This window comes from Camelus bactrianus, chromosome 1 (genome assembly GCF_048773025.1).
Source record: "Camelus bactrianus isolate YW-2024 breed Bactrian camel chromosome 1, ASM4877302v1, whole genome shotgun sequence".
Classification (NCBI taxonomy): domain Eukaryota; kingdom Metazoa; phylum Chordata; class Mammalia; order Artiodactyla; family Camelidae; genus Camelus; species Camelus bactrianus.
The window spans coordinates 104128523-104142258 of NC_133539.1; the positions used below are offsets into that span (position 1 = coordinate 104128523).

At 39.8% G+C, this 13736-nt stretch overlaps 1 protein-coding gene across 7 annotated transcripts in view; it reads right to left on the minus strand.

Annotated features, from left to right (window-relative positions):
• Window positions 1–13736, minus strand: part of ZBTB38 (zinc finger and BTB domain containing 38) — a 113851-nt gene that overhangs the window by 45766 nt on the left and 54349 nt on the right. For 5 of the 7 annotated variants that reach the window (XM_010952268.3, XM_045514710.2, XM_074370436.1 and 2 more), the window contains one exon: window positions 9187–9252. The exons of 1 other annotated variant lie outside the window; for it this stretch is intronic. The gene's annotated coding sequence lies outside the window, so the exon portion shown is untranslated. Of the gene's footprint in view, window positions 1–8238; window positions 8599–9186; window positions 9253–13736 lie in introns of all 7 variants that reach the window. One more of the 7 variants, XM_074370429.1, reaches the window with a different exon arrangement.

Consider the following 13736-nt stretch of genomic DNA (forward strand, 5'->3'; position numbering starts at 1 on the left):
TGGGGACTACAGGATCAATCATGTCCCACCTAAATGGGGCGGGGGGTGGTCACTACCCAGCCCCAGACCAACTGTTGCCAGATGAAAATGCCAGATCTGCAGAATATTCCATGAAGCCCAAATCAGGATTTTTATATAAAATATATGAAATGTTGACTTCTTAAAAAAAAAAAAAAAAGGAATCTGAGTCTGATCAAGTCTCTAAGTGAGAGAATTTACAGAAAATCTCTGAGACAGAGGACCATGTAGAACAGCACCAAGGAATGCAATCTCAGATTTCCCATTGTGGGAAACTCTATGAGCTAAACTGTTTCTTCAACAAAACTTTTATAGCAATAGCAAGGGTGAAAGAAAGAGAGGGAGTAAACCTTTAGATTAAATGAAATTCAAGGGAATATTAACTGCACTGTATGGACCTTATTTGGAATTGTGCTTTGAACAAACAAGCTGTTTTTTTTTTTTAAATGACCTAACTGGACAAATTTGCTGACTACGATATTTGATGTTATTAAAGAATCACTGTTATTTTTCGGTTTGATAATGATACTGTGGTTATTTTTCCTAGTAATCCACATTTTTAAAAAATGCATTTTTTTAGTAATCCACATTTTAAAAGTTTCACTTAGAACTATTTAAAAACTATAAAAGAATTGAAAGAATAGCACCAAAAAAACTATATACACTCCACCCATATCTAATTTTTTTACCTATTACCTTTTTCCCGAAACATCTGTAAGTTGCAAACATCATTCTCTTTTAACCCTAAATACTTCAGCATTTATTTCTTAAGAAAAAGCATCTTCTTTTGGTCTCCTTGTCTTTTAAAGAATCATACTAAAATATTTAGAGATACAATGATACAATCTAGGATTTGCTTTAAAATAATACAGGCGAGGATTTACATGAAACAAGACTGGCTGGCCACTGAGAACTGAAGCTGAGTGACGGCTACATAGGGGTTCACTGCACTGGTTTTTCCACATTGTGCATATGCTTAAGATTTTCATAATAAAGTTTTAAAAGATTATGTTAATGAGAGAATTTAAAATGACATAAAATGCTTATGATATGACATTAAGTAACAAAAAAAGTTTTAAAATTGTCTGCAAAATATTATCTCAACCACTAAAAAAATCACCAGGCATAGATAAAGGACTGAAATTATGCATGCCAGAATGTTAACATTCCAAATTGTTTCACAGTACGTATATGTTACTTTTATAGTTAGAAGAAAAACATAATACAATTAAAAATTAGAAGACAAAAACCTGGCAACAGATCCAATTAAAACTATTGTTAGAAGTCAAACAAAGTACATATGTGAACTGGACTGACCAGTGGGCCCCAGTTTGTAGCTTTTGACTTAGAGAATAGGTCCGCCAACTATGGCCTGCAGGCCAGTTCTGCCTGCCACCTGTTTTTGTATAACCTGTAAGCTGAGGATGGTTCTGACATTTTTAAATGATTGGAAAAAAAATCAAAAGGAAAATAGTATTTCATGACATGAAAATTACATGAAATTCAAATTTCACTGCCCATAAGTGAAGTTTTATTGGGACACAGCCATAGTCATTCATTTCTGTATCTATGACAGTATATATTATTATTATTATTATTATTATTATTATTATTATTATTATTATACTTCATATTATGTATTTTATATTTTTAATTTCATTAATAAAAAGTTTATGGAAATTGTTTTCTTTGTTGTTATATAAATACCTACATGGCATCCTCAATTCTGTGTCGATCCACAAAGCCTAAAAATATTTCTTGTCTGGCCCTTTACAGAAACAGTTTGCCAACCTCTGGTTTAGAACTTGGCTTCCCAAGCAACCTAAAAAGCAGCTTGGTTTAGCAGAAAGAGCACTGGAGTAGGAGTCAAGCATGACCGCTTAACTTTCTGTGTAACCTGGAGAAGTCACAACTTCTCTGGGCCACAATGCCCTCAATGACAGAACAAAGTGGGTTTAAGTTTCACAAAGCAACTGAAGTGCTGGTTCCCATTCCCACAAGAGCTAAGCGAGAAGTCTAGGGCGGTGGCAGCACCAAGTGCGGGTGTGCCAGCCAGGTGTGGGGCTTCTGGAGGCCAAGGAACCCGATCAGATCAGGGCCTGGATTGGCTGCGGAAGTGAAGGGAAGGACAGGCTTTGGGGGCTCCAAAAGTAAAGCAGCATCCCTGCTATGGGCCACATGACTTTCGGCAAAAGAGTTTCTAGAATCTGCAGCTTAAAACAGGTATTTTGGGTCTCTCTCCAGCCTGAGCTTGGTAGAAAACCAAAAGCATTTGGGCACAGACCATGTAAGGAGTCTGCTCATTTAAAGTTTAATCCAGATCTAGTCGAGTTGTGGGTGGGGGTGGGGGGTGGGGGTTGGCATCCTCAGCATGTAGAATAGGAGCCTTGGGATAGAGACTTCATAAGATTCTGGGATAAATTACCCTTAGGGATGCCGATCTGTAGGCTCTTCAGAACAGCCAGCCTGGGACAGTAAAGCCCCAAGGCCATCATTACGACTGAAGCCACACGGAATGTGAGAGCAGGTCCCTACACTGCAGGCCTGCAGCCTGCATCTTAGGTGCTCTCCCTGAGATGCAGCACCTCCCACTCTTGCCCCCTTTTACACGACTCCCCTGGCTCCAGGGTGCGGCACAGCAGCCTGCCTCCTAATTGACTGTTCCCTTTGTTCCCTCTTTCTCATGTTCTGCACTCCCTCCCGCCCCCTTGCTGCCCTCTCAGTCCATAGTCATCTTCATCTCCCTATTTTGCCTGCCAGATGACCACCCCACTCTCTTCCACACTATTTCCCCAACATCCTGTGTTTTCTAGAGAACCTTTCAGTGAGGGAGCCCCTCTCTGTCCCTATTAAAGGTCCCCCACCTCCCTCCTACAGCTCAAGAAACAAGAGGAAAGGGGAAAAATTTACAAGGGCACTGCCCTTCTGGGATCTAACCACATTCTCAGCTGGTGGCTTTTGTTTTCTCGACTAGCTGGCTTGTAAGGGCCTCGGGGCAGGGACTCCACGTCACACTCAGCGCTGGGGAAGACAGGCAGGACTGTTAGACCTTAATTAGAGCAAGGCCTCAGACAGGGTAGAAGATTTTAGCAGACAAAAAAAAAAAAAAAAAAAAAGAATTTCAAAATCTCCATTTGGCAGCAATGACCACGGGGTAAGGAAGAGGTTTATTTAATCATATAAAGAAAATCATAAAAGCTCTCACAGCTCATCATGAACACAGAAAAAATATTGACACTGGCATTTTAAAAACAAAACAGAACCGAAAACAAACTTCCTCCACAGGCCAAATATAGTGAGAGTAGACGCTAGTGCTAGTCTTGAACCCTGAACAGGAATAGCTGCAGAAGCAAGGAAGTCATTAAAGGAAAAGATGCAAAATGAATGACAAGATCAAAAGAGTCATTTTCTGGTCAGTGAGATGTTTGGGCCATGGCAGAGCCATGCTGGGATCACCTAACAGAGACAAGGGCTTTGGCAGCTGGTCTGTGATTTCCCGGCTGCCCGCAAAGCCCTCTGCAGAACAGCCAGCAGGGAGACCCCCACTGTCCATCAGGGAAACTAAAAAAGCAGAAGCATCTTGCCTGCATCGCAAATTCAAATTTTTACATTCAAGGGCTTCTCAACTTAACATCTGCTCATGAATGCGAAAGAGTGGCAGGCGTTAAGGAGGTCACCTGGCAAGGCAGGCAGACCAGCTTGGAGCAGGGCGGCCAGACATACGGTGGCCTATTAGGAGCCAAGACACTTTGGGAAGGTGATGAGGATGATACAGAGTCTCAGGGAAGAACCATTCTGGCCATCGGTTGAGATGCTCCCCCGAACTGAGGACTAGTTTTCAGCAAACAGTATAAAAGGCCATTAAGAGAACAGCATTCATTTTTTTTCTGGAACAGAGGACACATAATTGTGCTTGTCCATACAATGCCCCAGCTCTGTGTAAGAACTTGGACATGAGCTTCACAGGGAATTTCACGTCATATTCCCCTTCTGCTTGGATTGGAGTGGTGTGTGTCACACAGTAGATGCTCAAGAAATATTCGAAGAAGTGAACTGAATTGTTGAAGCCCCCTCCCCGTGGATGGGCAATACTCGACTACAAAGGACTAGAACATTCTTCATGCAAGGGAATGTTTCACGACTAGTCAAAACCAAATGAGGAGTAAGGAGTCAGCCAGGCCACTTTTAACTTGTGATAAGCAAAGTCCATTAAATTATTAATCGATTTTAGAAGGTGCTTCTGAAACATTCAGAAGACTCTGAAGGGCTTTAAAATAGTTTCTAACTTGTACAGCAAACCTATCCCTTTGTTCCTGGAGCTTCATTAGCAGACTAACCTAAAAGGCATAACAGGGTTCTGGTTCTGAAGAAGAATTTTCTTAGTATTATTTGTTCAAATAGAGAAGACCACTCCAAGAGGCAAGCTCATTCGAAAGCCACCAACAGTAAAAGAGTTCTGCAGAACTGAAGCGTTTGATGCATAGGAGGACAAGGACAATTTATTGGCAAGCTGGGACAGACCTTTCCACCATTTGCCTTTGAAACAACTTAAAGGAAGTGGCCATGTCAGTGTTTTGCCACAAGTTGAAGTTCTGGAGTTCTTATGAAAGGCAAAGCAAGAGGCTTTCCAGAAATTTCCTTGCTCCGAGATTCCTTTCTTCTGTGGATTTCCTGGGTTGGCACTGACCCTGTGCCAGAATTTCACCACTGCCTAGGACTGTGACGTCCAGGGCTTTACCACACCGTAGGCAGCATTGGGGTGGGGCTGGGTCAAAGGCAATGACTTCACTGGCACCGAGTCCTGGAAATTTGACAAAAACCAGCTGTGGGGGCCTAGCCTACTGTCTCACTGCAGGGAAGCTTCCATAAGTCAGGCTCAACCCACAAAGTCCTCAGACCTGGCTCTGATATAATGGCGGTTACACATAGAAAGGGAAGTTTGCGGTCTGAGCATGAGTGCACCTCTGCCAGATAATGCTCCCGTCAGCTCTTTGCCTGCCTGGATCATCCCTCCACGCAGGTCTCCTCCTCTGGAAGGCTTTCCCTGGCCCATGGTTCTAAAACAGCTCCTCTCCTCCCCACATGACACCCTTGCCTTTTAAAATTTTCTTTTCTTTTTCTTCTTTGCACTTGTCTTCTTTAATTAATTGTTAACATATTTATTTTTGTGCCCCTCGCCCCCACAACTCCACCACACTAGGGTCAGGTCCATGAGAAGCAGGCCCTGGTCTCTCTTGTTCATTACTACATGTCCAACCTCTGGAATGTGCCTGGTATACAGTAGACACTCAATAAATGTGTTGAATGCTTAATTACCAAGAAAGCTGTTAAGAACAGCATTTCCCTTGGAAGAGAGGTGTTAGAATGAACCATATGGTACCAGGAACTCAAAGGCTTAGCGTAATTTAGCATTAAAGAGAAAAATGCTAGGTTTTCTAGTTCCGTCTCCCCCTACCAACCAGCCCTAAGTCGTGGTCTGGCTACCAGTCCCTCTTTGGGGGATCCATGGAAATGGCTGAGGTAGATCAATATCACTCTAGTAGCAAGAAATGCAATCTTGGTATTCTCACTGACTTAAGGCTTGGGAAAATAATTCCTAGTCCCCAAAAAAGAAAAAAAGAAAAGAAAAAGAGGAGTTGAGAATTTTAGACCATAAATCATTCAGGCAGAAAACCACAGATTTGCCCATTTCATTTTGGTGAGAACAAAGCAGTTGTTTGCACATTCTTCCTGTCGCACCTGCTCTGGCCTGCCCAGTGTAAACACCTTAGCCAAGAAGTGTAAATGGGCTAAGCAATGGGTTAAGCACAGCCTTTCCAGCAATGAGAAGGGGTAAGTGCCATCCTCTACAATCGGCAGGAAGTGTTTTTGGCTAATCTAGGAAATCCAAAGACAATTGTAAATGGGTCAGCTTAGAAAAGCTTTGTGCCTAGTAAACATTTCTGTGAAATATGAAGGCAAAGCATTAAGGCGAAACACAACAAAGTAATAAATAATAATTATTCTTCCATTCACTGGTCTATTTATTAGAATGACAATGGTACAATGAACTTCCCAAACGTCTTATTTGGCTTTCAAGCTCCTTAAATTGTGTTTAAAATTCTTTTAGGCGAGACCCGGAGCAACATAAATGAGAAACGGCACAGAAAATCATGAGGTATGAAAATCTACAAGATGACGCAACCATCCTTGAGTTAAAGACAAAAGGATCGACATTTTACAAAGAGGAAATAACACCGTTGAATCTCTCAGGCATTCATTTGTAGGGTAAAACAATTCCATTGCATCCATCTAATCTTGTGATTAAGATTCAAATGGGTTCAAAATGATTAATTTGTACCAGCCTATCAAAGTGGAAGACATTGAGTTGTAATCTTTCCGAATAGCAATAGTGTTTTAATTACAAATGCAGGGCTCGTTATTTGCTCAAGAGCAAATGACGATTAGCTTGATCCTACTGCAACTGTTAATGCCACTGGTACTAAAATAAACAGGCAATACTGAATCAGGTTTTTGGCATTTCCCTTCAGTCTACGATCTTCTGATTGATGCTATATTCAAAATGCACTTAGTCATTTTAAGTCACAGGCAAGAAGGAAAATGGCTCCCAAACAGCAACCCCCCCCCCCCAAAAAAAAGGTGTTGCAGGAAGGCTATTTCATGGCAAGCCCAAAGAACGAAATCACTGAGATGAATCATGTTCTAATACAAGTAAGCCAGGGAAAAACTCCAAGCAAAATAGTTAAGTTGGCCTCAAAACAACACAATAACAACAATATAACAACAAATCGTCAGACCATAAGAGGTTTGATTTTTACAGACAGTGCTTTGGAATAGTAGACAAACTGCTACGATAAAGCAACTATTTACACAGATGGTTCTGCATTCTCAATGTTCTTCACATTGGAGCAAACCTCAGGGAGGTTTTGGGTTTGGCAGCATCTTCCTCCTAAACACACCTACAAAGACGTTTTCCACAGAGGCTCAGTGTGCACTTATCATTGCCAGGGGGGTGGGCTTGGGTGAGGGTCCCTCTATGCCGAGAGCTCGGAGGTTACCAGCAGAGGGATCAGGCAAAACAAGAGCATCGGCATTTTCTGATTCTCAGAATTTCTGAGATACCTTTTGTTTCAGTGGCGCTGGTGAACTCATGATAATGAAACTACACCTTTGCACACAGACCTTGACTGGCATTCTGGAGCACATTACAAAGAAAACCTTCATTTTGAAAGTACTGAGCACAAAGGAGGAAGGAAAAAGCTCTCCCTGTGTAAGCTTTCTGTCTATGTGTAGAAATATGGCTTAATTTTCAAGGCTTGAAGACCGCATTTTAAAACATCTAAAACCAATTTAGACTCTCTATGAGAAGAAAAAGAACTGCAAAATTTTCATGAAACATTTTTTTTAAAGACAATCCTTTGTATATCTCTTATTGCATTTTTAAACAGGATGGGGTTACTAAGGAAATAGGCTCTGGCCCAGTGTTAATTTGAAACTAAAATATATTTGAGAAGTTAAGCTCAAAGGAAAGAGCCCATTAAATTATTTTGAAAAGTGCCAGAATCTGGTACTTATAGAACCACAGCTGTATGATCTGCAATGAACCATTGTAGGGACTCTGTTTCATTTAGTGAAGCTCTTTTTCTTGTAACAGAGCCACCTATAGTTAATATTTCCCCCTTTAAATATTGTAATCCTCACCTCCCCAAATAATATAGATATACAAATAATGCATTTATTCTTATATATGATCTAAAATTGATTTTGGAAGTATTTAAGTTTTTACTTTCATCTTTCATATAACACGTTTAAAGACCGCTTCTTAAAATTTAAATATTTTAAATGTTTCTTATTAAGCTTGTTTGCGCTATTCAAAATTATCTCCAGAAACCCATTTATTTTTAGTTTCAAGCAAAAATGGAGCTGAATACACAGACTTTTCAAAAAATTCTTTTGTTGTCTAATGGCGCCACACCTATCATATATATGATTTTTTAAGAGGAATCATCTTACTTTTATAACAGAATCAGTTTATAAGTTTATAAAAGATATATATTTATATAGTACCTGAATAGGAAAGGCTATGCAACTTAATACCCTGCCCCCCCCAAATTACAACTGTCTTATTTAATTTTGTTTTAATAATCATATTTTAATCTATCTGATGTTCTTGCTACATGGCTCAAAAAAAATCTATAAAACATGCAAATTTCAACCTACCTGTATGTATCACTTAATGCAGTGCTAGCATGAAAGACACTCAGCCATTTTTGTGTAAAGCGATGGAGACCAACTGATTTCTCCGTCTTCTTGCTCTCAAGTTTTAGATGCAATTGTCACACACACACAAAGTCATACGCAGAACAGCTTGAATGTACTGTGATCACGAGAACTGAATTTATCAACAGGAAAACAGGTTTGAAAAAAGAAGTTTCTCATCCAAGGTTTCTCTGAGCTGAGGCTCAAGGAGGTGGTGTGTTGAATTTTTTTCCCTTCCTCCTCTGAGAGTTCAAAGCCCGGAGCTGACCACTGCAAAGGCCACTGTCACATTTGCTGAAAATCAAACCACTGATACCAGCACTGAAAATACAAATTTGAGAACCAAGTTGTTTGCACACCATGGAGTGCATGAGTTAAAAATAGATTCCACCTTGCCTCCTACCTGCATAATAAACATGTAAGTTTCAACTGTTTAATTTGATATTCACATTAATTAACAATACAACATACATTATTTAAAAGACAGCAAACGCAAGAAGAAAGGGGAGACACCATCTGGTAGCAGAGTTTTGTTGTTGTTGTTTTGTTTTTAGCGTTTTTTTTTTTTTTTGGCTTTGTTAAAAAAAAAAAAAGAGGTAAAATTCCATTTTGAATGTGATAAAAAGCAAACATCCAGAAGCAAATGAATCGGAACTGAAAGGTGATGCTGAAATAGCTAAGGCTGTAATGAGGCAAAAACAAGTCTTCGCTACCAGATGATATGGCATACCGAGCATTTACATACTCACATCTGAAATACTAGGCAACGTGTAATGAATTCTATACACAGCATGCACACACAGCACAAGCACGGCTAATCCTGCCTGCCATCTTAGGCTTGCAGAAGCAAGATACGCACTGCATGCAGCACACGAGCACTGGGGAAGGAGGAGGCAAGGGACAGCTCACCTTAAATGCAGTATCTGATTAATGTTGTAAGTGACATTGCATATCAGCCTCAGAGTCTTGGTTCAACTGGGTAGGAGGGAACAAAGAAAAATGTCATCAACTGGTGATGCAAGATGAGCCCAATCACTAAACACTGTTTAGCAAACTCCAAATTCTGCAACCAGACAGTAGAAGGCATTTCATACAGTTAAGCAGAGCTGCTGCACAATGAATGTGTCTTTTTGCTTCTGAGAATCAAACAATCCTTTTGCTAAGGAAGAAAATAAGCTGGAACGAATACTGTCATATCTTCTTCTTGAAGAGAGCTTTCAATACAGTATGTATCTGGTTCGGGATGCATTTTCTAGACTGTTAATTTCATAGAATTGCTAGCAACAATAACAGAAAAAACAAACCTTTTAAGCTATTGCAAAGTAAAGAACAATATTATAAAGGGTGTAGCATTTCTAGATTATTTTTTAGAATCCTAAATGGTGCCGGCAGGCTTGTAGAAGAATGCATGATCAGCTGTCTGTATCTGTGCTATAACCTCTAACCACAAGCCGTGTAAATGTATTCTGCTAAATGTATCTGCAGTACAGAACAGCAGATACCTCCTCAGTTGGAATTGTATTAAAATGTGAATGAATTTGCTTAGAATTAGAAGCAGAATAAAATCAGTTACAGAAAAATTAATTGATGCTGAGTTCCTTTGCATGTATAACCGACCATCGTGAACGATAAATGCTGTCCTTAGGACACTGACCTAAATAATGTTAAGTCTTGCAACAGCATATTGTGCTTGCTCAGAACCTAGGAAACGCAAAATGATTTTTCTCCTCCCTCCCCCTCTGAAAGCTAAATTGTAAAGTAACAAGCTATTAATAAGAATACCAAAAGGCTTTGTGTGTGTGTGTGTGTGTGTGTATACATATATAGTACATACTGTAAGAGAAGAAACGATGTTGAGCTGAGATGCACTGTTTCTTTGTTTTACTTTGAGGCTTATCTCAGCTACGCTCGCACGATGACATTGACATCATGGAGGTCAGGGCTGACACTGGGGTGCTATCCGTTTTATGAGTGAAATGTTTTCCGAAAATTAAATCTCATCTACTCAAACACTGAATTTCATGTCTTCTTCAATATCACTTCCCTACCCCCGCTGCTCAAGATTGATGGGCTCTAGTTTGGCTGTACGTAATAAATCGGAATCACCTTCTGTAGAGACTCCAACACATAATTGTAGGAATTAATTTTTTAAACAAAAAAACCTTCAAGAATTCTTATGCATCCCCTTTCAATCTTTCCAATCAGCACACACACGCACACACAATTGAAGCTCAAATTGCAATGAAATGTTTAACATGTGGAATAAAAAACGTGGAAAGAGCTGCTTATTCAGGATTTTGAAGAAATGCCTAATAAGCAAAGACTGTTTTGCTACAAAACCAGTGTCACCATGTTCCCCAAAAGAGGAAAACAGCACAGCTTGCTAGGAAAATTTCCTCCAGATCCTGCCGGCAGGTAAAAATCAGAAAAGCATTCCATTTACCATGCTTTATAAAGCATGAAGTGTTTTATTTTTAAGGAAATAGGACAGATTCTTTTCTACTCTTTCTTCAGCTACAAAGAAACCATACCCACCCCCACCCTTAGATCCTGGACATAAGCCAACATTTTTTTATAAAATGCTATGAGACTGATTTTGAATATATAACACGTACATTTTTCTTCTTCTTATCTCTCCAAAAGTCTTTAATTGCCTATTGCATCACTAAATATGCTAATGTTAATTTTAACACGTGCAAAAATGAATTAATCTTTTCTGGGATTGCCTCTGTCTTTTAGAAGGACTAGCTACAAATAATCAGGTTAGCAAAACATTCAAGTTCCCCAGAATTTTTTAAAAGGAGAAAATGTATTTGAACATCTTTAACTTAGGTACTAGGTTTCACAACCGTATCTTTTGTTTCTAGTTCTCATTCTATCTCCTTCCACAGAACCCAAGTGATTTTTAGCTCAGCGTGGGGAAAGTACCCAGCCCACCTCTGTCCCATACACGTTAAGGTCCCTGAGTTGGGTTGTCCAGATGGTTGGTCATACCTGAACCACACCGAGTCCTCTTCTCTTTGGAGCACATCTCTCTCCCACAACTACTCCAGAAATAAATGTGGCTCTAACGGATACAGTAGCTCCTGGTCTAACACCAACGGTGGAGCCATCTTCCCCACCCCCACGTCACTGCTCTACAAGCTCTGGTTAGCATTGACAGCGACAGAAAATTAGAATGGAGTGTCCTTAGGCTAATTCCTCCTTTACCATGGGGGTCGAGAATTAGAGAGACTGTAACACTGAGTTACAAGGTACTAATTTAAGATATGGTCATCTATAAAGCAGGGTCCTTAGTGTTGGGGTGGGAGGAGTAGGGGTTGGAGAAGGCTGAGGCGAACACCTAAGCATTTGATGCCCTTGGTGTCTGTTCAGATTTTCCTCATCAATAACACTTGAAAGCTAGACATTCACATTAAAATACTCACAAAATATTATCATGTAGGCTAAATACACACGATACGGCATCAACTCCGACCATGTAGAATGAAGTCGCTGCCCCTTCTGACTGGGATAATAAATGACAGTGACAAGGACAGTAATCCGTATCAGGCTCCCACAAGATGAGTGAATAGCGTTACGTCCTCTTTGCAGGGGCACGGTGGCGAATGTGGTCAGGTCCCCTACTGGTACTTATAAGCCGGATGCCAGGGCAAGAGGTTTCCAAACCTCCCTGTGGGCTTCCCTGTCTACCCTCTGTCAAAACGAGCCTAAAAGCCACGTATTGGTTTATTTTGTGATGTTCCAAAACACTCAACGAGCAAACGTAGCTCGTTTACCAAACCTGCTTGTGTTAAACAAATTTGAGCTGTAGTTGAAAGCGTTCAGATGGATGAGCTTGTTTAGACTGACATTCTCCATGAGTAAATCCTGTTTTGCACTTAAAAAAAAAAAACCATGCTCATGCGCGAATTCCTTAAGCTTTGTCATGATTACAAGTGGCAAGGGTATGCATTCACTTATGATTTTTAAAAATAGTGTGCTTATCAACCTCCTCAGGGCACATGCACAAATGTTAATTTAACAGACAAATCTCTTTTCCACGATGAGAATTTTAACCTGCTTTTGCCACTTTGATGAATCAAGCACGAGGAACCCAAAATAATCTGGCAGGAGCAGGCTGGGGAAGGACAGAGCTAGCAGTGAGGGGTGCCTCTTTCATTTTGATTAACGCTCTTGCTTGCACACAGTCTCCGTCTGCAGTCTGAGCTCATTTTATTTTCAGTCCTGTGGGTTAAAGTTAAATTGCATGACTTATGCAAAGTACATAATTCAAGTATGAACAAAGCTTGACTCTCTGTTTAAAAAAAACAACAACAAAAAACCATAAAGTCAGGGCACTGAGTCCCAGAGGAATCCTTGGTTTATAAACATTTGGACTGGTTTGCACATTTCTTTGCTCCATTCACTGTATTAAAAAACTACAGTTGGTTTCCGTTTATACCTAATATAGATATTCAGCATTTGTGGGTAAGTTTATCAGGTTAGGTTATTCAAATCTCAATTTTTAAAAATAAAATGTTTATAGTAAAGTAAATGCAACAAAGAATCTAGAAAAAAGATAAAATATTTACCACATGTAATATTTTTGTTTAAATTCTTAGAATTTAAAAAGTTTAAACATTTTTATGAGGTTGGTTATTACATCTGTTTATAGTATATTCAGTCCTGGAAACAACATGGTGACTTAATTTATCAATGACTAAAAATGCCTTTGGATGATACGTTAGCTTAAATTTTCGGGGAAAGTCCATTGCTACTTTGAACATCTACATTTTGCCTAGAGATCTGAGCAGGAACTTCTGCTTTCTACCTTGAGCAGAGCTAAGTCTGTAATAGCTGCCATTTATTGAAAACCTACTACATACACAATATTTTAGCTATATTATTTAATTCTAATCCAATAATCTTGCAAAATGGATATTTGTTATTGTCAACTTTTGGTTAGGAACTAATTGAAATTACTAGTCACACAGTAAAGAGCAGAGTTAGGATTCAAACCTAAGTCCAACTAATTTCAAAGTCTGGGTCTTTCCACCAATCCTAAGGGGATAAAGCCTCCTCCATCTGTATTCTGCTCTGATGTAGTAATCTTCTGACTATGCAGACTTGTAGTGGAGGGGACCCCCACTCTCTGGAGCCAGAACTAGCCCTGTTTAGATGAACCAGCCTCAATGCCCCAGGCCCTGGGGATTGTGGGTACCAAGAATGCTGCCAACTGGAGATAGTCTGGACCAGCAGGTGGAAAAGACTAAGAGAAGACGAATTAACTAGACCATGTTGAAAAGTCAAGGGTAGAAAGCAGAATAACAATTTTCATCAGAGATTTGTCATAATTTGGAAATGTTTTATAAGGCGAAGTAAGTGGAAAAGCTTACATTTCCACCTGAGCAAACCACTTCACCCAATTAAGTCTTTTCATGTTACAGATGAGGAAACTGAGGCTGTGAGACATCTGG